This window comes from Amborella trichopoda, chromosome 2 (genome assembly GCF_054954075.1).
Source record: "Amborella trichopoda isolate Santa Cruz 75 chromosome 2, AtrichopodaSantaCruz75HAP2 v2.0, whole genome shotgun sequence".
In the NCBI taxonomy this organism is placed as follows: Eukaryota; Viridiplantae; Streptophyta; class Magnoliopsida; order Amborellales; family Amborellaceae; genus Amborella; species Amborella trichopoda.
The window spans coordinates 4,471,466-4,496,939 of NC_142337.1; the positions used below are offsets into that span (position 1 = coordinate 4,471,466).

The window sequence follows — 25,474 nt, forward strand, 5'->3', positions numbered from 1 at the left end:
TGTCTTCTCTTCAACATAAATGAACACGAGGGGAGTTTGCCCTAGAAAATTAGGTCATTTTTGTGTGGCTTGGCTTTGTGATTTTTGTTGAAAAGTTTTAAATTTTGAGACTACGTCATTGTAGTGAGAAGGATCCATGGCGCTGGATAACTCTGATCTCTCACTATCACTGACCATTTATCTGTGCGCATTTCATTACAAGTAAGTGATCTGCACAAGTCTCCATTACTCGTGGTCCGGGTAAAGACCATACGGAGGCTTGAAACCTTCCATGAAAGAGATGTCAAAGGACTCCATTTCCTTTAATGTGTGTTCTGCGATGTTCGCAGGGGACTTTCACTGGAGGAGGCTATTCCAGTCACCAGTCTGGCAAGATCCACGGCCGCTAGCTTCATAATTGTAATTAGTGCGGCCGTCATCTGGGCTCCGGTCAGCACGTTAATTTGCTGTGACTGGCGAGCCTGAAGCCCAGGGAACCCAAGGCCACCCACCCACGGGCTTGCAGCTGCCCACACTGTGAACAATCACTGGTTTGGTTTTGGATATCAAAACTGGCCCCTACAATGGCAGTGTTTGCAAGTTCACCTGGTTCAACTCGGAACCGGCTGGTCAAATTGGAACTGGCCGATCCGATTTTGGCCGGTTTTGGTGGTCCAGGTACTTTGAAACAAAATTAAAACAAATAAAAAATCCCCAAAAATAGAGATTTATTTGTAATGTGTTTTTTAATGTTTTTATCATTTTGGCAAAGTTTGAAAGTGTTTTCGTGATAAAGATTTATTTTTACATTTTTTTTCATTTTTGTTAAAAATTTCAAAAATACCTTTAGACACAAATGGATTTTTTGGAATCTATCTTTTTCAATACTTTTCAAATTCATTTGGAGGTGTTTTATTTAACTATAGTTTAAATATATTTTTTATTTTTTATAGTATTTTTTATTTTTTCAATACTTTCTAGATCTATGGGACCTGCTCGATTAGGTCGGTTGAACCAGTTGGCTCGATTTTTCGAACGTTGGTGGGAATACAAGTTGACCTGCTCGATGGGGTCGGTTGAACCAGTTGGCTCGATTTTTCGAACGTTGGTGGGAACACAAGTTGAATAGGAAGATTAGGAAGGAGAGGGATGAGTTTTCATTGTTTGATTTACAAGGATAAAGTTAGGACAAGGGTTTTCTAAGGACGTTTGGTATATTGGTGTATGGAACTATTTATAGTTTGGTTGGTGCCTGGTGCCTGGTGCCCTTTACTTGACCATGGGTAGAGGGTAGACTCAAGATGATAACTTGGGCATTGGAAATAGAAGGGAACACTCGAGTGGTAACAAACACTTGGTTAGATTGATAGAAATTTTTTTTTTTTTGTCTACAGCAATAATGATAGTGACCAATAAATAATATGTCCATCCTACATGGGTAACATTTTAACTCTATCGATGCCCAAGTTAATAGATTTACGGCGGGTTTGATGATAAAAAAATAAAAGTATAAAGGGAACTTTACGGTACCGTTCATGTTCCTTTCTTGGGTGTAAAAAAAGTTTCGATCAAAAAGTCTCAACTTAAAATTGAAACTTCGTTTTAGAACTTTGCCCCCGAACCCTAGTTCTTCTTTTTCTCTTTTCTTCATTCCCATCTTCCCATCTCATCGTAGCACCACCTCTCTCTTTTAGTATTCGTGTTCAGCCGTTGAGCCACCTCTCTCTTCGTTCCATGCCTCTATCTCAAGCAGACCCATCTCTTTACACGAGGTCTCGCTAGGGTTTACTCAGTTGTTCTTAAGTTATGACCATTGTTATTGATCTTGAGATCAGCTATTGATTCTTATTCTCTCTGTGTTTGTTGTTGAGCTTTTGAAGCAAATAGCTATTATCGTCTTTATGTTATTGATCTTTGTGTTTGTTTTTGAGTTTTTGAAGCAAAGAGCTCTTATTCTCTCTTTGTTATTGATATCGAGGTATGCTACTTACTCGGGACTTTTTTCATCTTTCTCTCTGTCTCTTCTTTGAGCTCTAAAAGAGAGCACCAACCATTAGGCGTGAGCACTAAGCATGCTTATTTGTAAAGTCCAAAAATTACTACCATACGCAGTGTGTGCATAATATAATACCGAATTTCATGCTATACACAACCGGAGCGTGACATATTTCCACCGCCTAAAACAGATAATTATCCTTACTAAAGGCACTATTTCCAAACTAGTCCGCAGAAAAACGGGTTCAAATCTCAAATATTACTGAGAGCAAGGCATTAATGTCATTTTTACAAACAAAACCACCATACACAGAGACGCGGGCAAAAAAGGAGTTTCGAGAGATTCAAACGCCTGTTGTAAAGAAAGAAAAAACCTACGCGTTCCCTCTGATAAAATCGTTTTTATTTCAGGTATTTATTATATCTATTAAGGTTTTGTTCTATGCTTTTAAGCTATTTTGACAATTTGGCAGAGACTTATGGATGAATTTGTGCTTTTATTATATTTTTTTCGCAGGTTTTTGAAGGTTTTTATGGTTCTTTAGGCCAGACATGAGTGCTCTGGGGATAAACACTGGTTCGAGCTCAAATCCAAGTAACCCAAATAAATCAGTGGAGGTATTTTTTAAGTTTCATGTTATTTCTTTTGGTTCATTGTTCGAAAGCGAGATTTTTATACTTGTTCTTATCCATTAAGGTGTTCTCTTTTCCTCGATACGATATGAAAATTAGATGCAGGTAAATAAACTCTCGATTCATTTTTTACAATTATTAAATTGGCTGTAAATTGAGAAAACTAGGAAGCAATGGATGTATTTATTTAGGTTTTGTCTATTTAAAATCAAAATAAAGGAAATGAATGGACAGTGATATGATAATATTGTTATCTGTTGTGTATTCTTGTCGTTTTAGTTCATCTGTTGTTGTGTCTATTGTCCTATACTATTTCAAACCGTTGCCAAAATTTCAAAGAGTCTATTAATGACTTTTTTTTTTCATCGGTAACATTTTAACGTTTGTTTTTTTGTGAAGAAATGTTGACTTTTGTATATATATTGAGAGTATAATTTCAATAGAAGGCATCCCACAGGCTGGGTGCTCTGAGTACACAAGTATGGGGGTGAGAAACTAGACGGAGAGAGAGAAACAGTTTAGGGGATGAGAAGCAGAGAAAGGAAAAATCCAGGGTGAGTGCATAAAAATAAAACACTGCAAATTCATGGTGGTTTCGGTTGTTAGGCTGCCTGAGATAGTGGTTGCTTGGTTTGACGTACTGGTGATCGGTGTGAACTATGTGAGGGTGATGTATTGTGGCAGTCCGTTCGAAGAAAACCTGCAAAAGATGAGAGAGCTAGACGAAGGATGTTGGGAGGTGGGGGGTGGGATAAGACGAAGGGGGGAAGAGGAGGATATGGGAGCTTGAAAAGGGCTGAGTACTAGAGGGAGAAAAGAGACAAGCTCAAGTAAAGTAGATACGGGGAGAGAGGATGTATATGAGAAGGAAAGAGGGTTGAGGGAAGGGGACCATGGGGAAGAAGTAGGGGTCGGAGAGGAGAAGGATAGGGGGGGATAAAGTTAGAGAGGTGAAGATGAGCAAAGCTCGATGGGAATGTGTATATGACAGCAGTGTATGAGCTCTGCACAAATTTTCTTTAGTTCGTGATACATCAATATCTTTTTTTTTTCTCCTTATGATATCCCCCCAAACACTTTTTTTTTTTCTTCCTTTTTTTTTGGTGTGTGTGTGTGTGTGGGGGGGGAGGGGGGGAGATGTGAGGAGGAGTAAAAGAATGGGATTTAAAGATTTAAGGGATGCACCTGTGACAAGGTCTCCTTGCTTGGCCATCTTATCTGCTTCAGCATTGGCTTCTCTTGGGATGTGCTTGAACGTGGTCCCATGGATGAAGCTGCATAGGAAATCAATGTGCGCAAAAATGCAATATAGGTGCCAAGGTGGTTGACTTTGGTGGGACGCCCATAAAATGGAGTTAATGGATTCTTTATCAATGATGAGTGCTTGATAGTTCAGGCCTGCATGCGATACTCCTTTGAGACTTCAAGGATAGCTAAGGCCTTGGCCGTGGTTGAATCAACAACACGTATGTGCTCTGAGAAGGAGAGGAAGATTCTGTTGGAGCATGCCAAGGTGCCTCCAATGCCTGCAGGCGTAGTGTTCCAAAAGGAAGAGCCGTCCGTATTCAGTTTAAGGAATCCCAGTGGGGGAGTCCACTGGGCTGAGGTTTTGTTAGGTGGGGACGATAGTTTCAAAAGAGCATGCCAATTGGTTAGGTATTGGGAAATTGGTTGGGTGGCAAAGACAGGGAGGACCTTGGCCTAAAGGGAAATTAATGCTGTAATTGATTAGAAGATAGAACAATGACTTCCAGAAATGCCTCAGAATGTCTTAGAGTTCCGCTCAAGCCAAATACTCCGAGGAGGCAACAACAGACAATTGCCAAAGTTTTTTTCCTTGTTTGCAAAAGGAGGGGAGAGGAATGTGCTGAAGAGGTTTTGAAGTGAAGGAGTAACCCACTGGAGGCCGAAAAGCCTGAGGAGAGAGAACCAGCGACCTAGGGCAACCTTACAGGGAAAAAAAACGTGAGACATGGATTCCTCATCTTGAAGACACATGATGCAACGGTTCGGCAAGGAGAGGCCTCTACACTGAAGTTGGTCGAGAGTTAGGGTTCTACCTTGAAGGAGGACCCAAACAAAGGCTTGAATTTTATGGGTCACAGGAGAAGACCAAGATTTGTTGAGGAGGGGTGCTGCAGTGAGAGTTGAAAGTAATAAGGAGTAGTAGGAGGACACCGAAAAGGTGCCATAGGGGTTGGGGCTCCAGATGATAGAATCTTGTCGTTGGAGGGAGCTGAAAATAGGGACAAGCGTCAAGAGAAGGGAATTCAGAGATAGGGATTCCTGGTCGGTGAGGTTTCTCCTGAAAATGGGGGTCCAAACCAGATATGACCCTCTAAACTCTACGTAGTTTGCTATCATAGACGACTGGTTTGTGGCCAAAAGGACTAAAGAAGGGAAAACCTGTCTTGAGGGGTTGATTTCCTAGCCTAATGTTGAGCCAAAACTTGATGTTCTGGGCGTTCCCTAGCCTAAATCTTATATTGTTAAGGAAGGCACGTTCGCTAGAGGTAATGCATTTCCATGCACCCGAGGATCTGTGCGATGGAGATTTTGGAAGCCACCATCATCCCCAAGGCCATACTTGGCCTGAATAACTTATTTCCACAGGAAGGGGTTGGGGAAGTGAAGTTTCACCACCATTTTCCAAGCAAGGCAACGTTTGTTTCTCACAATAAGTATGACATTTTCACCTTTATATATATATTTTTGAAGCTGTTAACTGTGCTATATTAAGTAAGAGAACACCTTTATATTTTTTATTTCCTGATCTTGTCTGTTACATTACTGTTCTTTCATTTTCCCTTGTGCTATGAGAAATTTGATTTATTTTTTTAAATTTTCTTGTTTACAATTTATACATAGATTCTTGATAGCTTCTTCAGCAAGATTGATGGATGTAAATTAATAAACAATTCTCTTTTCGATTGTTTATTGATTGTGTTTCACTTGTCCTCATTCTTTGACACATTGATTAAAATTTCAAGTTGCTTTTTTTTTACATGTTAAACGGTGGGGATGGAGGGTTGGACGTTTTGTTGAGGCATCATCCTTCCTAGCCACCAATACCCCAACCCCATTCCCCACTCAAGGAGGATAAACAGAAGGTCTATTCTTTGATTTTTGAATAGAAAAGATTGATAACCATATACGTTCATTTACCCATCTCAAATAGGTGGTGCAGGCCCCCACTGATGGGGTTTCTAGCCTCAGTTTCAGTCCAAAAGGCAATTATCTTGTGGCCACTTCTTGGGATAATCAGGTTTGTGGTTATCCTGTTAATTTTTGGACTCCTCTCTTAATGGGATTTCCCTTTAACCTTTACTCACAATTTCATCTTGCAGTCTCTCTTTGTCAACAATAGGTTAGGTGCTGGGAGATACTCCAAACCGGAGGCAGTGTACCGAAGGCTTCAATAACTCATGATCAGCCGGTGTGTTTGGGTATTATTTTCCAAATTATACTGATCATGGATTTTTTGTTTTGGAACTTCATGTTCACTTGAATAGAATTTATCAGCTGGTTTGTTTGGTGTGATTTTCAATATTATGGAGAAAATTGTATTTTGTTTCGAGATTTTGGTGGCTAGTGTTTACGATGGATGAAGATTATTCTTGTTACATTTTGTGCTCAACCTGGAAAGACGTTGGAACAACAGTATTTTCAGCTGGTTGTGACAAGCAAGTTAAAATGTGGCCTTTGAAGTCTGGTGGGCAACCAACAACAGTGGCCATGCACGACGCGCCAATTAAGCAAGTGGAATGGATTCCTGAGATGAGTTTACTTGTAACTGGGAGCTTGGACAAGACTGTGAAGTATGTCTACAAATTTGTGTTTTCATTGCCAAAAAATTATCTATTCTATGACTGCCTGGATGGGATGATTGTGCACCTTTGACTTTCACTAGGACTTAAGAGGAATTGCTTGGTTTATGTTATCTTTTTAGTTGGTCGGGCTCTGATTGCTATATTTGGCAGTTCACTTTAGATGGCCGTGCACAAGATGTTTTCAGTCTTTTTAGTGGTAATTGACTTAAATCATCAACCCTTTCGATGTATTTTGTTTATTTCAGAAACCAGGAACACTCTGTTGTTTGATGCTGTAAATTTTGTTTATTTTAACTTGTTCTCTATTTTGAGTAAGACTTTAATATAATCATGTAGATTGGGAGCTATGTTAGTTTAAATAGACTGGCATTTGATTTATGTTTTTTGAGATTCTTATAAATAATATTTCTGAATTATTGTATTTTAAATGACCAAATAAAAGTAGTCTGGCCAGTGAAATTTTTCTTGAATATTAAAAGAAAGTAAAAAAACACTACCAATCGGCCTTCGCCTAGCCCATATATTTAGATACTATTGAAGGCAAACTAGTTGATTTGCATGGCTCCATAATTTTGTGGATTCATGAAGTCACCGAGGAAATAAATACAAAAAAAATCAGTGACAACTCTGTGATACTTTTGACTCGTGAATTATGATGTAAAGAACTTCTCTTTCTATCATAAATCTTCATGCATACGAATCTGCATCGACTTGTTTTTATGCATATACCCACACAAACAAGCGTGTCTATCAACTACTGCCGTGTGTTTGAACTTGTACATTGTGCTATCTCTGTCAAAATGTTTCTACATGTTTGTGTCTCTTTATATGAGGGGGGTTTGCCAACATACTTTTCAATTGGTGTTGGTGAATTTTTTTAACGCATTCTGAAGTTTTTGGAATTATAATTTCCATTTACTTGAGAAAATTGCTATCAGGCGGCTGGTTTTTGTCACTTGTCAGTGCAATAACAGATTCCCTCTTTCAGTGGGTTTGCTTTGATTGGGAATGATGCATATTCATTGGACTTACATTAAAACATTCCAGCTCAATGGGTTAATTTGAAATTTGTCCTTGGAAAATGATGAATACTGTTGATACCAAAAGTGATTTGCTCTAGAGTGTGGGGATATTTTGGATATTTTAAGTCAAAATATAGGTCAAATAAAATCACAATCATTTTGAACGATCGTACTCATTGATCGTATGGCTTTGGTTATGTTATGCTTTGTTTATTGTTTTCAATGAATTGTGCCCAAGAATCTGATGTCTTGCAGAGAATTCATTTTTTGCTGGCTTTGTGAATTTATATTGAAGTACATGAAGAAAATTCGGTCAACAAGTTCATGACTTAGAAAGTTGATTCTCTTGAAATCTGAGACTACTACTCATTGACTGCGTGAGTCCAACTTCCATGTTTTGCTCGGCGACCTAGGCAGCTGGAATGCGGCCAAACATCTAGGCGGCCAAGGCGCTGTCTTAAGGCGGGTGCCGAAGCGGCACCGCGATGTAGGCAGGCAGAAAAGGGCTTGGGGACGCAGGCAGTGCCTCGATGGAGAGAGGCGAGACCTCGATGTAGGCAGCGTCTCGGCCTTGGTATTTTGGGGATTCTCAACCCAAAAGGGGAAAAAAGGATTTTGGGGAGCATTCTAGTCCCCCAAAACCCGTTTTGTGTATTTTCGAGAGAGAAACTCTCTAAATACTTAGATTTTGAGATTTTTCCCAAGATTGAAAAAATTTCAACGTCTTTGATTTCTTGCGAAATCAAAAGATATACTTCCTTATATTTTTTGGAGACTGGATTGGTTGTATTAGAGAACTTTTCACGACAAAGATCATCGGTTTGGGCCGATCTCGGTTTCATTTTGAAAAGGTTACTGCATTATAATAGTTGAATTAGGGTTTGGCATGTTTTTTTTGTATAATATCTTATGCTTTGATATTCTTTTATTTTTTTCTCTTTTGTGATATATTCATATATTTGCAGTTGAAAACTTGAAATATTTTGTGAATATTTCTGGTTTGGGCCCATATCAATTTTTTTTTAAAAGCTTGGTGCATTCCAATATTTGAATTAGGGTTTGATTATTTTATTGTGTAATGTGTTATGATTTGATATTCTTTTATTTTTTTCATTTTTTATATTTTTACCTGTTTGTAGTTGGAATATTTGATGATGTTTGTGTCTCTGTGATAAATTAAGTTTTTTTTTTAGGGGTTTTGGGGCCCTAATATTGCCCTAAGAACTCCTTAGGGGCCCTAAACCCCTGCCCTAAGAACTCCTTGGGCGCCTAACCTGTCTAGGTGGGCGCATCCAAGTTTTTGAACATTTGAATTCTGAAATCCCTTGTGTTCACATGACTTTCTCTAGTTCACGAGTTACCTGCCTAATATTTCAGACGAGTATGTCATCTTTGCATTTGAGAAGACTTATCCTGCAGTCGCCTTAATTGCTTTATCTTGGACAGTCTTTAAATGTGATTTCGTTATAACGAAAATCCTTGTTTGAGTTCATCCTATACTGTACGAGCAGCACAGTTTGGAATTCTCATGCTCATAGATTGCAAACTTCTAAAACTTATGCATCATTATTTTATGTGCCTTTTGTATGCTGAAAAGTGAACAATCTTGGACTCATTTCAATAGTTGCACACATTAGCATCATGGAGCTTTTTTAAACTCATGAGCTTGCAGCCAATGGCTACATGCCTGTGATGAATAGTGGTTGTCATTGCATTTCTATTAATACCAGGCTAAATGGCTTAACTTAAAGTTTGTTAATTGGTTACTTCTATTTTGTAACTTGTTGTATTCATGAAACCCTTCAAAATAAATTCTTTCCTTCCTTTTCTTACATGATTTGGTAGAAGAATGGCAATCTTTTTCTTGATCTCATTATCTGCAACTGTTTAATATGTTAATTCGGTGGGCCTTTTCTTTACTGGGTTCGCTATATCCTTGTTGTAGACATCAGTACCTTGTTTTCTCTGATTGTGGTGAAATATTAACTTCTATTTATTTATTTCAGGTATTGGGATACTAGGCAGCCAAACCCTGTGCACACTCAACAGCTGCCTGAGCGCTGTTATTCCATGAGTGTGCGACATCCTCTGATGGTCGTGGGAACTGCTGATCGTAATCTGATCGTTTACAATTTGCAAAATCCTCATGTAGTCATCTCTGACCTTACCAATGTTTGTGATGATTAGTATGCAACTGATGCTAATGATGATCCCTAAGTTAGTAATTGCATTCCATGTGTATTAATTACTCCTTTTTTTCCCCTGAATTTGAATTTGAGCAAAATTATAAAATTATAAAGACATTTCTTATCCATTGCCTCCACAAATTTTCTCTCTAAATTATATAGATGCAATTTTTAGCATTGGAACACCTAGTATAGGTGTTGATCCTTCTCTCACTACCTCGGAGTTGTGACCTTACAGGGATCAGATAATGATATCCTGCAAATTGGGAAATAGTTACTTTGTTAAGGGCAAATTAGGAAATACACAAAGTTGTTGCATTGAAAAGCTAAAATACTAAGAAAACAAGAAAATTAGGATCTACACTCTTAGGGCTGGCCTGAATTTTAATCAGTCATGGAAATTGTTGATTGCTTCAGCCACTTTGTGGATCACTTATGTACCCAGCTCATGCTTTGGAGTCAGTTCTCTTTCTTATGTTGTTTATCTTCATTTGCATGTGCATAGTTGAACAAAGGACAATTCATGAAGTGGATGTTACTGCATAGCTTTCTTTTATGTATCGGTCCGTAGTCAGAGAAGGCAGCAGGAGCTTTAGTTGACCTTCCCCATTGTGCTATAAGTTGTGTCCTTAGTGTGTTTCCGCTATGATGCCATATGGTGTTACATTACAGTGTGCTTCAAAAATGTTCATCCCTTAAGCAGAATTTTTTGATCCCTGTAATGTAATGGACAGTTCTCTCTTCAGATTTAAAATCTCATTTATTTCCATGGTCTTTGGAGCTTGGAGAAGCATTTAAGAGATATAGAGTTTGGAAAGAAGTGCTTAGAGATGGTATCTTCTTAGTTTGGTTCATGTTGGGAGCATGTCCCAGGGATTGCTTCAGAATGGTGTAATATTCTTGTTTTAGGTTGATGTGCGGGACAAAGAAGTACTGGAGGTAGGTGGGTTTTTCTTTTGTTTAGGGGTCTATAACTAAAAGTTGGTGTTGGTAAGAGGCACTGGAGGTGGACTAGTATAGAATGGTTCTCTTAAATGCGTTTTATGTGTTAGAGGCCCCGATGGGGCGCCACTTTGGGTGGCTGATTTCTGCTTGATAAAATCTTCTTTGGAGACAATCTTCAGCACGACCACGTCTTGATCAGAATTTTTGCCTCTTGTGTTTGGCAATTGAGGAGGCAGAGTTTTAGGCCAACAATGCTACAATGGTTTTTAATGAGCTTGAGGAAGATATGGTGCTTCTTTGATCTCTTTATTTTCTGTTGGATGCTGCTGGGTGTAGTGACACCTCTCATTTGATGCCAACTTTTGGTCCATTTATGATAGAGGCTAGGTCACGCAGCTCACTGACCATTAAGTTATAATCGTTATGAAAAGTGGGCAATAAATATTTTAAAGGCACCCCACTTGTAGTTCATACTGATTAGAGAAAGAACTGGCAAATGTATATTTAATGAGCTCTAAAGCTTGGGTTCTGTGTAGTGTCTTTTTTGTCAAGTGGGAGGTTTTGAGTTTGAATCTAAATGAAAGCAATTTCAATCTGTCTAGCCAAAAAACGGGTTGGTGGAGCACCTGATTTGAGAAGGGAAGGCTATATTTCTCTGTGAATCCTAGGGTACAATAGTGTAAATGGCCAATAGGAATACTACGCAATTGCTCGCCATTTCCTTGTGAACCTTTGCTTTCTGTTATATGGGTCTGTTAGAGGATTGGGCTTAAGGTATATGTGGAGACACGAACCCTCTACTTATCTAAACTACCTATGAAATGATTTTCTATTGCTCCTAGCATATTTCAACTCTATGAAACAAAATTCTGAATTTTTTCTTTTTTATGCTTATGAAACAAGTTCTGTATTTGCTTATCATACAAGGAAGTCCAGTGTATGAAATCCTTTAACAGCTGATTCTTCTTTGACGTTTTAGTGGATTATTTTAGATTATTTGAATCTTCATGCTCTTAGATGCTTTTGAGTTTTGGTCATGGAAAAAGCATTCCCAAACTTATATTGAGTTATTTCTTATCAAAGTTATTTTCATCATTGTTAGTTATATGTTGATTGAGATCCAGTTATGTTTTTCTTTTGATAATTCATTGGCTGGTTTGGCTTCTCCCACATTTACCTATGTTAGTTAAAAATTTGGCTTATTGGACATTCATTTTGTGACTTCCTATCAGAATACGCCACATCTGTTTCATATTTTTTGTGTTTCTTCTTATTAATTTGGTTTGTTTAATTTTTTTCTTTTTCCTATATGCAATAATCTGGGTGTTTGCTTAAATGTCTAAATAGACAGAGTTTAAGAGGATCACTTCACCACTAAAGTACCCAAGTAGATGTCTTGCGGCATTCCCTGACAAGCAAGGTTTTTTGGTGAGATTCTTTCATTATTTGAGTTCTATTTGGCTTCTCAATCAGCTTAGTATGAAAGTTGGGCCTTGATGGAAGCTACTGGTTGATGATAACATCGTGTTCATAAACGCAATTACTAAAGTACAATATTACATAGGAAATTTGAAATCTGATTTCAATTATGTGTTTATGCCCAAAAAATGGAACTTGGGGAATGGAATAGGCCACCTAGCCTTTTTCCCTTCCCTTAAATGGGATGAATAAACAATTTTAACCTTTACCTAAAGGCATTTTTTGCCATCTGGTGAACTTGGATTGAGGCGACCAAGGCAGCACCTAGGCGGCTGCCTCATGCAGGCTGGCTTCTTTGGCTGCATCAATGTAGGCAGCTGATGAGCTCCACCCTTCATTGTGGCAGCCGCTTAGACAACAGGTGGGGTGCCTTTTGATACACTTTTTGGAGGCATCGTGTTGGTGGGGAATTTCTGCCATTTGACATGCACACATATATGGAAGATCTTCATTTATATCCAAATCTCATTTATGACGGGGCTGTTTTTTAGAACAAAGTTGTAGTTTTCCATTGAGAGTCCACTGGAAGTTGTGGTTACCTTAGGACCAATATCCTATTCAATGTTTTGGGTAACAAGGGCATGCTTAGAAAGGATGTGATTGCTAATGCACATGAAGATCCTTACTTCTTCATGTATCATCCTTCTTGTGGGCAAGGGGAAATTGTAGTACCAGAAGAAGGGGAACCACTTCCTTTACTATTGAGTATTGATTAACACTTTTGTAATAATTCTGTAATGCATCTGTGTTAAACGAATAAGTGATTGCCCCCACCCACACCCCCCCTCCCAAAAAAAAAAAAAAAAAAGTGAATCATTTTTATAATCTGCCTCTTGTACAAAAGGAAAGAAGCATAGATACGAAAGGAAAGAAAGGCCAATTCACTTTTCCTGAGACGCCTACTTCCACAAAATTTTTTCTAGATCTCCACATACCTAACTTAGCATAGCTCCTAATATTCTGCACGTAAACAAATTTTGTTTATGATATGTTTTTGAATTACCTCTTTCCGATATTTGTTATGCTTAACTGCTTATTTTCCTCTTTAGGTGGGTTCAATAGAGGGCCGAGTCGGCGTGCACCATCTGGAAGATTCACAGCAGAGTTAAAACTTCACTTTCAAATGCCACAGGGAAGGCAATGAGATCTATTCAGTCAACTCTTTAAACTTCCATCCTGTATGTTTTCTTCTTGGAGTTGTAATTTCTTAGTTATCCCTACATTTTCCTCTTAGACTGTCTTTACTAATGCATATTGCTGCTCCCTTCCTTTCCCTGCTTCAGCATTGGTGCTTGTTCACATTTATTTATTTATTTATTTTTCTGCTTTCTGTTTCATAATGTCCTATTCTCTAGTTGTAGAGGCAAATACCAAGTTGCCAACTACCCATCGTAACTTTCCTTTGAATCTTCACCTCATTTTGTAGATTTGAGATACAGGGCTTCAGTTGTTTTGGGACCTCTATTGGCTACCTTGTGCATGGATGAGGTTTTGCATTTCGAATAATCTATAACCCTACATTAAAAAAATAATGCCTTTATTTTAGCATATATTTTTTTATTTTTGTGTTTTTGGAGAGGATGTTTGACTGTTGCTTATTTTGTTTTATCTACACAAGTAAATCAAATTAGGCTGCCCACATGTTAGGAGATCCTATGCAAAAAGGGCTATCAAGTTGGGAGCTTGTACTAAAATAGGTTGAAGGCCCACTGGTCCTTAAATTGACCTGCAGTTTTCCCATTTGAAGAAGTTAAATATCGGTTTTTTAGCTTCTGTAGTTCATTTGAAGTAAGTTTAATATTGATTTTTTTTAGCTTGTAGAACTACTTTTAAATGAAGGGCTGTTCATGATCCAGAAGCCTATGGTTAGTAGTGAGGTGCACAAGGGAGCTACCGAGCTAGTGAAACCTACATTATGGAGCTATTCTTAATATTGTATTTTCATTTTTCGAGCATGTGAATGAACATCTAAGGGAACTATTGTACATGTCACGAGAGAACAATCCCAACAGATATATTCCAAGTGTGTGTCAGTGAGAGCTTTTTCTGAAATGGAATTTACTTGTAACATTTACTTCCTTTGGATATTTATCTTTTGGTTGATCTGGAGAGAAGCTTTTGAAGGGGATGTTGGGGTCTAGTGGTAGAGATGTTTCTATTGTCAGTTAGGTTGCTTTGGCATAATTGCCATCAGGCACTTGGGTTCCTTGGAGGGTTTTGAATGAATGTGGTAACAGAGGTTTGTTTGGGCTTTGTGTGCATTGTATGTGATGAGAATTTTGAAATGATGGTCTCACCTTCTGTCCTTCATAATGGCTGGAGTTGCCAAGTGGACTTGTCAGCTTTTCTGTGGAGTAGGTTCTGTTATTGATATCCTAAAAGTATGGGTCATAGGGTCTTCGTGGTTATTAGGATCTACTCCCTAAGAGCCAGGGTGGCAGAATGGATTGGGTTAACACGTGTTGCTTCCTAAGGGCATGTTATGTTACCCTTTCCTTTTTGTCATAAACATGATATCGCATTGATCTTCGATTTCTCATTTTCTCCATATAACATTATGAACAACATTGCTTGAATTATGAAGAATCGTAGGTCATATATTTATATGTTGTCGAATATTGCTGTATTTAATGAATTTCTTCTATTTGCAGATACATCAAACTTTTGCCACAGCTGGATCTGATGGTGCTTTCAACTTTTGGGACAAGGATAGCAAACAAAGACTCAAGGTTGGGGGGTTACTGTTTGTTAATTTAATGGAGTTGTTTGTTTGTTTCTTCTGATTTTCGATTCATTTGTGTGTGTGTGATGTCATGCCGTGTTGTTAACATAATCAAGATTCAAGACTGGACTGGACGGCTTGGTCTAACTGATTGGACAGCCAATTGGTGCCTTGGCCGATCCGGTTTAAAGCAAATAATTGTGTGGTCAGAAACCAAGCAAAACCAATGTTTTACAGGGTTTTGACCTGTCGGACTGGCTGGTTTGACCTTTTGAATTTGGTTAAACAAAGTTGGGGATTTTTTTTTTTGTAATATATTTCAAGTTTTTAAACCACCATTCCTATTTTTCTTTATTTTTGAAAATTCGGTCTTAGTGTTTGAATCGGTTTTGATTGGACAAACTCCTCACTAGTTTGATGACTGGTCTGATCCTGATAACACTGGTTCTTAATGCAATGAATTTCTAGTGTGATAAGCTTCTTTTGTATGATGATTGAGTCTTCTTTTAGCAGCAATTTATTTGTTGGCTTTTTTTCACTTTTGTTATCAATGGGAAATTGGATGAAGCGCTTTCCTGGAAACATCTCAACATGGTGGATAATAAAATTGACAAAAATACTCTAATTAACACATGATAAAGATCCAGAATCATAAGTATGTTGTGAAATTTGTGTGTTTCTTGAAATATATTTGAAAGCATTTCCTAGCAAATATCAAACTGCATTTTCAAGCCCTACTAGGTGATTCTGAAAAAACACAATACTGGATCTAAGATTGAATCCCTTGTGCCACACCAATAGATGCTGTCCGAGAATGAGCACTGGAAGACCAAAAAGGACCTTGAAAATTCCAAATATATTTCTTGGATGGATGTTTCTATATATTGAATTTTGTGTATAGTGTGTCCTGACATAGTGGCTAAAGCAAAACGTTATCAGCTGAGTCGGGAAATGAGTGAGACCCGCCGAATTGAAATAGCATGGAAAACTTTTAAGGTATAATGACATGGGGCCAGTGAAAAGGCAGGGGCAAAGCAAAAGTTCCTTTGGCACTCTGGTTTAGTTAGGAGCACTAGGCATGTCATAACTTAAAGGAGCTATAAGCCCAGAATCCAAGGATACTTGTTAGAGGGTAAGAAACCTGTTCTGTCAGCAATCTTAGTGAAGTTTTTAATTTGAGACAATATTTAACTAGCAATTTTTATGAGCTTAGTGCGTAGAAAATCGTTTCCTGTCCATTCCTATGTTCTCACTTGTTCAGCATCTCCCCATTATTTACTTCTTTCAAGTTTCCTGAGTGTTTCCCTTGATGTTGCATGTGATTTTTTGTGACACCAGGGCTCCCTGCCTTCTTCCATAGGTCGTTTTATTCTTCTAATTGTTTTCTATTTCATGAATCATACCTTTCTTCCATGTTTCCAACACCCATCCTTGGTCCTTTTTCTGGCCTTCTTCCAGGTTTTGGCAACCATGGCTGCATTTGCATGATGCACTTAAGCATTGGATCTGTGTTCCCATTCAAAGTTGATCTCTTTTTCTGTCTTTTAGGCTTGAGAAGATTGTAGAAAATCCTAAAATTGCTCCTTATTGGTGATATACATAATTGTATATAAAATCTCCTAATAAATGGGATACATGCCCTTTAACATATTCTTGAAAAACCATATATATCCATATTTGTGCATAAAATTTGTCAGGGGTTTATTTAAAAAGAAATTTTCTTATTATACTATAGTCAAATGTCACACATGAAATGCAAATTGTGTTCCCTGGAATAATGCAAAACTCCGATCAATTTTGTGATCAAATATGTGGTTTTATGGGAGTGCATTGTCTGCATTCATCTGTATCTACTCCTAGCAGATGTATACACATAGTGCTGTCAAAAAGGAGGGCTTAACATGTTTCCATAGCATGTAGAGAATGTTGCCATTTTATGTATAGTCCAAGGATACCTGATTTTAAAATCTCTCTTGATGTAACTCTCAAATTAGATTACGTAGATGCCTGCACTGCAGAAGCATTCACTTGGAATCATGTTACTTTAGGTGATGTGAAATTAACATGGGGCCTGCTTCCATCTCAGTGGTACTCTTTTCATTTGAAAGGCATGGTCATATGATTTTATGGGTCTGCTTACTGTTCTATGCTTGCTGGTGCCTCGGGAAATTGGCAGGTTGTAATATTTCAAATGATTCCAAAGTGGTATATATTTTCCCACAACATAAATTTGATGTAATGTTGCTATTTGTTGAAGTATCTGTCTGATAAACCCATAATAATTTGCTAAAACTGGGATAAAAGTTGCCAATTTCTGTTTTCTTCTATCCTCAGAATGGATTTACATTTTGCATGAGAAATTTTAATGCATAATATGCCAAATACCTGTTTAGGTTTTTGTTTCTGGCAACTGCTTGCCAGCTTGCTAAAAGTTAGTAGATTGACCTATGTTTAGATTACGTTGAACAGAAAACATGTTTTAGGATATCGAGTTACTAATACAGAAAGTTGCTATGATATTACCTTTTTTGGGTGGTTAAGCTTGGACTTGGGTCCAATACTACAGTACTGGTCATTAATACTCGGTGAAATGAACCTGACTGCTGCTTTATATGAGTGTTTTCTATTCTAGTTTTGGAGGTTCAACCATCGTATGAGCATAATCATTGTTTGTTTAGAACCGAATCTGTCAAGAAAGCCACTTGTGATGAGTGTATCTTTGTCTTTCTTTCTTTTTGTACTTCTTTTCTCTGACATTGTTATTGATTGGTACCACTTGAATTTGCTTATTGAATTTGCTGCCGAAACTGGAGTGCCGTGTTGAGCCAGTTTCTATGGATTTGTATGAAGGAATGGGTTTAAGATTTTATCAGATCTGTTTCCAGTTTGAGCTACTTATTAGTGAAATATTTGTTTGTTTTGCCAAAAAATTATTGCTTCTTAACTAATTTTGGAAAAATTTATTGCTTTACATTAAGGTAAATCTTGTTCTCTCTCCCAGGCTATGGCAAGATGCAATCAGCCGATTCCCTGCAGCACATTCAACAATGATGGTTCAATATTTGCATATGCTGTAAGTTGGATAGTTCCATTTTCTTACTACATACGAATTTTCACAGGTTTCCTTTTTTGTAATTGCAGCTTTGTAGGGATCTCATTGTCTTTTACTAGTTTATTTGTGAATATGATGGTTATGCTAATGGCACATATGGTGTGAATGTTTATTGTGTTAGTCCTCCGTCATTCTCTTCACTTGACAGGGGTCAATGGAGAGCCCTATCGTTACCTGCTTCCCTTGCAAATAAGTGATGGCTAATCCAAACCTTTGAACTGCACTTTGCATTACCCAAAAGTGACTACCCCAAATTGCCACCATAACAAAATGCTCTCTGAAACTGAATCTGGACCTTTGGACAAAGCTACTTCGGTAACTGATGATAATTTCAAGATTACCAAGAAGTCAACAACTGGAAATTGTGATCACATGCACAAACACACGAACACACATATTTAGAGACATTTTCCAATTACCCAGAATAGCGACCCTGCTGGTCTATAAATGTCACTGGGATGCCAAACTGCTAGCCCATCATAACAATCCAAGATGACTAGAAGCCCATGTTGTGACCTCTGTGATCCAAAACTACAGCCCGCTTTCCTCAAAGAAAAACCAACTGTAAACAGGCAAAAGCTCATATGCACATTTAACTTTTTTGTACATGAACGACATATCGCACGGTAAACATCCACTACTACAAAAGGAAGAGTAAATTACCCGAAATAATTACCTAAAATACTAAATGATCCGATTATAGGCGGAAATTACAAGGACGGCCGGTCAACGTGTGTTTTTTTTTTCTTCCAAAATTGCCCCTCAGTCCCAGGATTCTATCCTCGGATTAAAATTAATTTTTTTTTTTTTTAGTTTTTTTGTTAGTAGGGAAGTGCCCAAAGCTTTAGGGCAGTGACCAGGCAGTCTGAGGTTAGAATCCTCAGATTATCCTGCGAACACAACAAAACCCCAGTGGAGCGCTCCTAGGACCCCATCCTTGGACCGTTGTTTTTTTCAAAAAATAAGAAATAAAGCGCGGTTTGAGGATGGAGACCTCGAACCGCCTTGGAACAGAGTTCTGCTTAGTTCTAGAGAGCGGTCCGAGGTCCCCATCCTCATATTTTCTCAAAAAATAAGAAATAAATTGTTGTTCGACGATGGGGAACTCAGACTGCTGTTTTTCTCAAAAAATAAGAAAATAAAGAGTGGTCCTAGGATGGGGACCTTGTTCTGCCAAGGAACTGAGGCATGCTCAGTCCAGAAGGTGGTCCGAGGGTTTTAACCTCGGACCTCCCAGGCATTGTCCTTAAATCTTGAGGCATTGCCCTATTGATGAAAAAACTAAAAAGAAAAAATTAAAATGTGGCCTGAGGATGGCATCTTTGGACCAAGGGGCAATTGTTTAAAACAATAAAAAAAACATGGGTCGATTGACTTTCCGTGCAATTTCCTCCTATAAGTGGATCATTTCGTATTTTAGGTAATTATTTTGGGTTCGTACGTAAATCACTCTAAAGGGAGGAGGAAGCAACGTGGAGGGCCATCTAGCCTAAACATTATGTGAGAAAAATGCATCTGAGCATAGGGTGCATCCTGAAATGTGTGGATGGCAACCAGTGACCTTCTGTAGAAAGGAGTTCAGGCAGGTATTGAGTTGGAATTTATTTATTATTTGTTGACTTGGAACTATAATGATATATCTACCAGAGGCAAAGGCGACGAGCATGTCTGTTATTAGTCCCAGGAAATATTTAACTTGTCAATTGATCCAAGTTGGAGCAGATGAGCTGCAAAATAGTCCCTATTACTTCTGTCTTAGCTATGGCTAAACATCTAGAAAGGAAATCTAAAAAGGATCTCCTTACATCAAATGGTCTCTCTTGAATATAGCTACCATTAAAACCCCATGTGTTTTGATTTGTCATGAACAACTGTATTAGAAGAAATCCAAATATCACTCATGGAAAACTGTTTAGCAAGCAATCTGAGTGACACTGTCGATGTTCATGGAAGAGGTATGGCAAAATTAATCTGCCTTTTGGAAATGTTCGGATGTAGTTTTTGTGAATGCCTGAATTACATAAATGTCTATATTCGAGTGGATGCCTGGCTTCTACCTTACTTTCGCCTCCCATGATATGCATGCTTATCTAAAGAACATTCTGGACCAGAGGTCTATGTAGATATGTTATTGGGATCTATGATAGATAAGAATGCATATCAAGGGAGGTGATTGATCCAAGTTGGAGCAGATGAGCTGCAAAATTGTCCCTAATTACTTTGTTTTAGCTATGGCTAAACATCTAGAAAGGAAATCTAAAAAGAATCTGCTAAAAAGATGATGAGAAATGTTAAGAAGTACATCAGATGGTCTCTCTTGAATACAGCTACCATTGAGCCCCGTGTTTTGATTTGTTTTGAACAACTGTATTAGAAGAAATCCAAATAAGCACTCATGGAAAACTGTTTAGTAAGCAATCTGAGTTACACTGTCGATGTTCATGGAAAAGGCATCGCAGTATTAATCTGGCTTTTGGAAATGTTCAGATGTAGTTTCTGTGAACCTTGAATTACATAAATGTCTATATTTGAGTGGATGCCTGGCTTCTACCTTACTTTTGCCTCCCATGATATACATACGTATCTAAAGAACAGACTGAAGCAGAGGTCTATGTAGATATGTTATTCGGATCTATGAGAGAGAAGTATGCATATCAAGTGAGGTGATCCTTGATAGATATGTTATTGGGATCTCTGGTTGACTGAAATGCGTACTTGTCAACCAAATTCAGTTGATCCTTTACGTGCTAAAATTACGTGGTGTGGTATTGAACTGCAACCAAAGCTTTAACATTTGTAACTATCATTGTGGAATTTTTGTTGGTCTATATCTCAACATTCTTGTCAAGAATTTTGAGCACTTTAGATGCAAACAGAGAAAGGTCTCTATTCTATCCCTAGAATGGCATGTGCACCGACTGCTCAAACATTCTTTTTTGATGAAGTTCGCTTATATTGTATTAGGGATATACGCAGATAACATGAAGGAAGTCAACATTCTTCTAATTGTATTTAAAGCTTTTAGTGTAACAGCAATACCATACAAAGGTTTTTTTCCACTTCAAGCATAGGCAAATTTTAATATAATAAAATCCTGTGGACTACAGAGAAACCGTAATTAGTTGGCTCATCACACTTCTAATTATATGGATGGAGAGCAATGTGGATGATAATGATATGGTGGATGAAGAAGAGAGTGGGACCCACTATTGGGGGGTCATGTCATGTCCTGCTAAGCCCCACTTTATCAATCTCCATTTCAATCAATCAACTTTTATACAAAGACAAATATAATATGTGTCAACATCTGATATGGATATGAGTTTAAGAAATGCTAATCCAAAATTAGCCCTTCAGACATGAGGCATCCACCGTGATCAAAAGTGACCACATATGCATTATACGGCTACATCAAAGCCGATGTTCCCTCAGATTCACCACATACACCGGTGTATGTGGAATATCAACATGTGCAAGCATGTGTGGTTCATAACCTCCAGATGTGGGCTCATCACCGAAAATTATGTGACCAGATATGCCTTTTTTATTTTTTATTTTTTGGTGTTTAGGGGCAGGGGTGTGAGTCATTGAATGAATATGAGACCTCAAAACCCCCTTAGAACTGTAGACCCCCTTAGAGGTGATAAAAGTGTAATATATACTATACTTGGTGTAATAAATATTCTTTTGTGTTATATGTAATTTGGGGGCCGTTTGGGTACCAATAGATTACAAGGTAATATGCTATTTCCACTGTTTATGGTATTTCCACTGTTTGGGTACATTTAATCATAAAGAAATGGAAAAAGATTAGGTGAGATTTATCAAAAATCAGGAAATACATTAGATTATGTGAGATTTCTCCAAAAATTAGGAAATACATTATAAGCTGTGATAGGTGAAAAATCTATTACAAGAGTGACGGTTAATTTTGGGAATTCTTAATTTAGGGAAATATTTTGCATATGTTTTTTCTTAGCCTATCACTAATTAAAAAAATCTTATCTTTTAAGCCCCCTCTTTATACTCACTAGCATAGGTGATCCCTCCATTTTTCTCTTTATACTCACTAGCATAGGTGATACCTCCCTTTTTAAGCTCGTCCCCTCATCTGAAATCGTCATCTGCCCTATAAAAACAAATTTAATAAAAATAAAAATTAGTAAACGATGATCGATTACACAACACAATCATAATAAAAAATTTTACACAACATAATCGTATTTGAAGGCATCATCTGTCATATAAAAATAAAAATAATAAAAATAAAAATAAGTAATTAGTGATAAATTACACAACACAATCGTAATAAAAAACTTCACACAACATAATCCTCATAAGAGATTACTAAAATTTCAATTGAAATAACATATGTTTTTAGTCTCCTCCAATACCTCAAAATTTTATACTGCAATTACAAAACCTTCTAGTTTACTAATCAAACTTCCTCCCATTTTTTAACTCGTACCATAGATATTTTGAATTTAGTATCATAAATATATTGTTTTTTTGAAATTATATAGAGAAACATTTGAAAGACTTATATAAAAAATAAATAAAAATAAGGCTTATCGTAATAAAATCATGTTATTCCAATCATATTATTCCAATGACTTATCATGTTGAAACCAATGTCATGTTGGAAAACATGTGATTTCATGTAAGTGCCATACGCACTTAAAATAAGTAGGAAATGGTGTCATGATGACTGTAAAATGGTACAAGTTATTATTAGAAAGTCTTTTGGAATGGTGATGATGTTATTATTAGAAATCTTTTTGGAATGGTGTGATGATGATTTTAATTCCGTATTTAGTGGAATTTTGTGACAAAAAAGAAATAAATGACAATTATGCATTTTAGTGGAATTTTGTGACAAAAAAGAAAGAAATGATAGCTTATAGGCACGTGCTGGTAAAATGTTGGTAATGCATTTCCTATATTTCTTCCAGACATAGCCAAACAATAACAATGTATTTCCCAAAGTGCATCTAATTACTACCCAAACAGTAACAATCCATTTACAGGTAATGTATTACCCCAGTAATATATTTCACAGACAATATATTTCCAGGTATCCAAATGGCCCCTTAATGAATGTGATGGATTTACTTATTGTGCATTAGACTATTAGCGAATAGACACAACAAACTTTGTTACTACTTATCAGGCTATGGGGCTATCACCAAATCAGGTGATGGTTATATTAAAAAAATGTTGATTAAAATGCCTACTATCTTATAAATCATATATTCATGTTATTCTTTATATTCTTATGTTTTTTTATAGATTTTGATTTTTTTTAATTTATTAACCTCATCAGACATGATGCGTCTGCATTGGGATCACATTGAGCTGCATAATATATTGGTACTGCCTAGCTCATGTTGTCTCCATCCTGCATTAAAAAACACTGTATATGTTTGTGCACCTTTTTAGATAAGGGAAGAGGTGGGATTCTAGGTCGCATAAACTACATGTGTGAGATTTTAATGTGCAAGGTTAACAAGTAGCAAGTTTCTAAAGTAACCGACATAGTTGTGTTTGTGGTATGTTGACATGGGGACACGTCCATATTACATAGATTGACAGTGATGGCCCAATTAACTTTGTCCATAGTCCATTGGGTTATAGGTGTTTGCTTGAAAGTTGCATTCTATCTTTAAATTTATGAAGAAAGGGACCAAAAATTAGAAAGCAATCAAATACACCATTTTTAGGCTTTTTATTTATAATTTAGGTACATGTATCCTAGAACACCGTAAATGCTCTGTCAATCATATCTGATAACAAGGAATTAAATCAGAAAACCGCTGATTCCTTGATTACACTAGTTTACAATGGACAGAGTAAAGGAAAAATAATATGGCTTCATGAAAGTCTCAGCTTTTTTCTGAATTTCAAACTTCAAAAGAGCTGGAATAGTTACAAGTGGTTAAGAGAGTGGGCATTTTCCCCCAAACACCAGTTACAACTAGTTTGATATCATTAAACACCTGTAATAAAGTGTCAAAATATGGTTTAGACCTTTGAGGGCATAACTGTATTTCATTTAAATGCTATTTGTTTTAAGAGTAATGATCCATGAGACGCTCCCACACCCATGTGTATAGGGATCCGAAAGGATCACCATTAAATTTGGCACAGATCTCTAAAAAAGTCAAGTCTCACACCCATGTGATAACTTTTCTAGAGATCTGTACCAAATTTAATGGTGATCCTCTCGGGTCCTACACACATGGGTGTGGGAGGGTCTCATAGGATCATTACTCCTGTTTTAACCTCAGTTAAGTATGAATTTTAAGCTTTTTGTTCAATTATTGTTTTTTGTTATCCTCATTCGATGCATTTTGTGTATAGATGAATGTATTTTGATATTTTTGGACTCAATTTTATCAAAACTTTGCCCGGGATTTCAAGTTTAATAAAGAATCTCAGTTGTTGCTGCCATTCAGCCTTTTCTTACTGAAGAGACTCTGATTCCAGCACAAATCTCTGGTTTACTACCAGAATTTGATCTCTGGTTTACTACCAGAATTTGAATCCTAAAATAAATTTTGACCTTTTTGATTGTAGTTGGATCTCTCTGACTTTCTACTCTGAATTTGTGTTTATCAAATCACATGAATGTTGCCCGTCATTTATTACCCAGACTATCATTTTAATCTTTTTAATCATGCTTGAACTCGTTGCAGAGCTCTTTTCTTGGATCTCATGATTGTTTAATCATGTGAAGCCATGCCCTTTGGTCACAGTAAAGATTATTTGAGTCGAGGGTGATTAAAAAACGGCTCAAATAATAGTAGACTTTTTTTTATTACTCTATTGTTGCTGTGACACCATTGTTCCAAAACATGCATGCATGTACCAAATGCAATTCTTTACATGGAGCTTCTTAATTGTAACACTGTCTCATATGTGGTCCGTACAGGTGTGTTATGACTGGAGTAAGGGAGCAGAAAATCATAACCCTGCAACAGCTAAAACCAACATTTTCCTCCATATTCCACAGGTCAGTTAATATGTGGAAATTCTCTCTCTTTTTCTTATAGTGGGGCATGTTAATGTCTTGTAGCTTGCGGTTTTTATGGAAAAACATGTTAATTAGTGTTTTTAAATGATATTTACTGTTTCAAATGCAATATACTTTTGGGTGTGTAAATATATGTGCACACATGCATGTATATGTGAAAGTTCTTTCCATCTGTTTTAATGGTTTATCTGTTTGCTTGAGAGCAGGAATCAGAGGTCAAAGGAAGGCCACGAGTCTCAAGTGGAAGGAAGTGACTTCTCTCATGACTTTGTAGTGTAGATTTTTAATTTTTTTGACTCTAATCTACCAAGATCAGTTTTCTAGGTGGTTCAAATCAGGGTCCCTTTCTTTCTAGTATAGTGATTTTCTCAAGACTTGTACTGTATTTTTTTTATTTATTTTTACTCAAATCTACCAAGATCAGTTTTTGGGTGGTTCGAATCATGGTCTCTCTTTCTAGTATGGTGATTTTCTCAGGACTTTGTACTGTAAATTTTTTATTTTTTTGACTCGAATCTACCAAGATCAGTTTTTTGGA

General features: G+C 37.1%; 1 non-coding gene across 1 annotated transcript; it reads left to right on the forward strand.

The window, feature by feature from the left end:
- Positions 1–25,474, forward strand: LOC18443041 (protein RAE1). The gene is made up of 13 exons (XR_016048900.1): positions 1–201; positions 330–2,385; positions 2,492–2,592; positions 5,786–5,872; positions 5,975–6,053; positions 6,200–6,425; positions 9,466–9,607; positions 11,938–12,018; positions 13,119–13,247; positions 14,721–14,798; positions 17,793–17,864; positions 24,835–24,915; positions 25,143–25,474. It is a non-coding gene; the product is annotated as a protein RAE1 (transcript).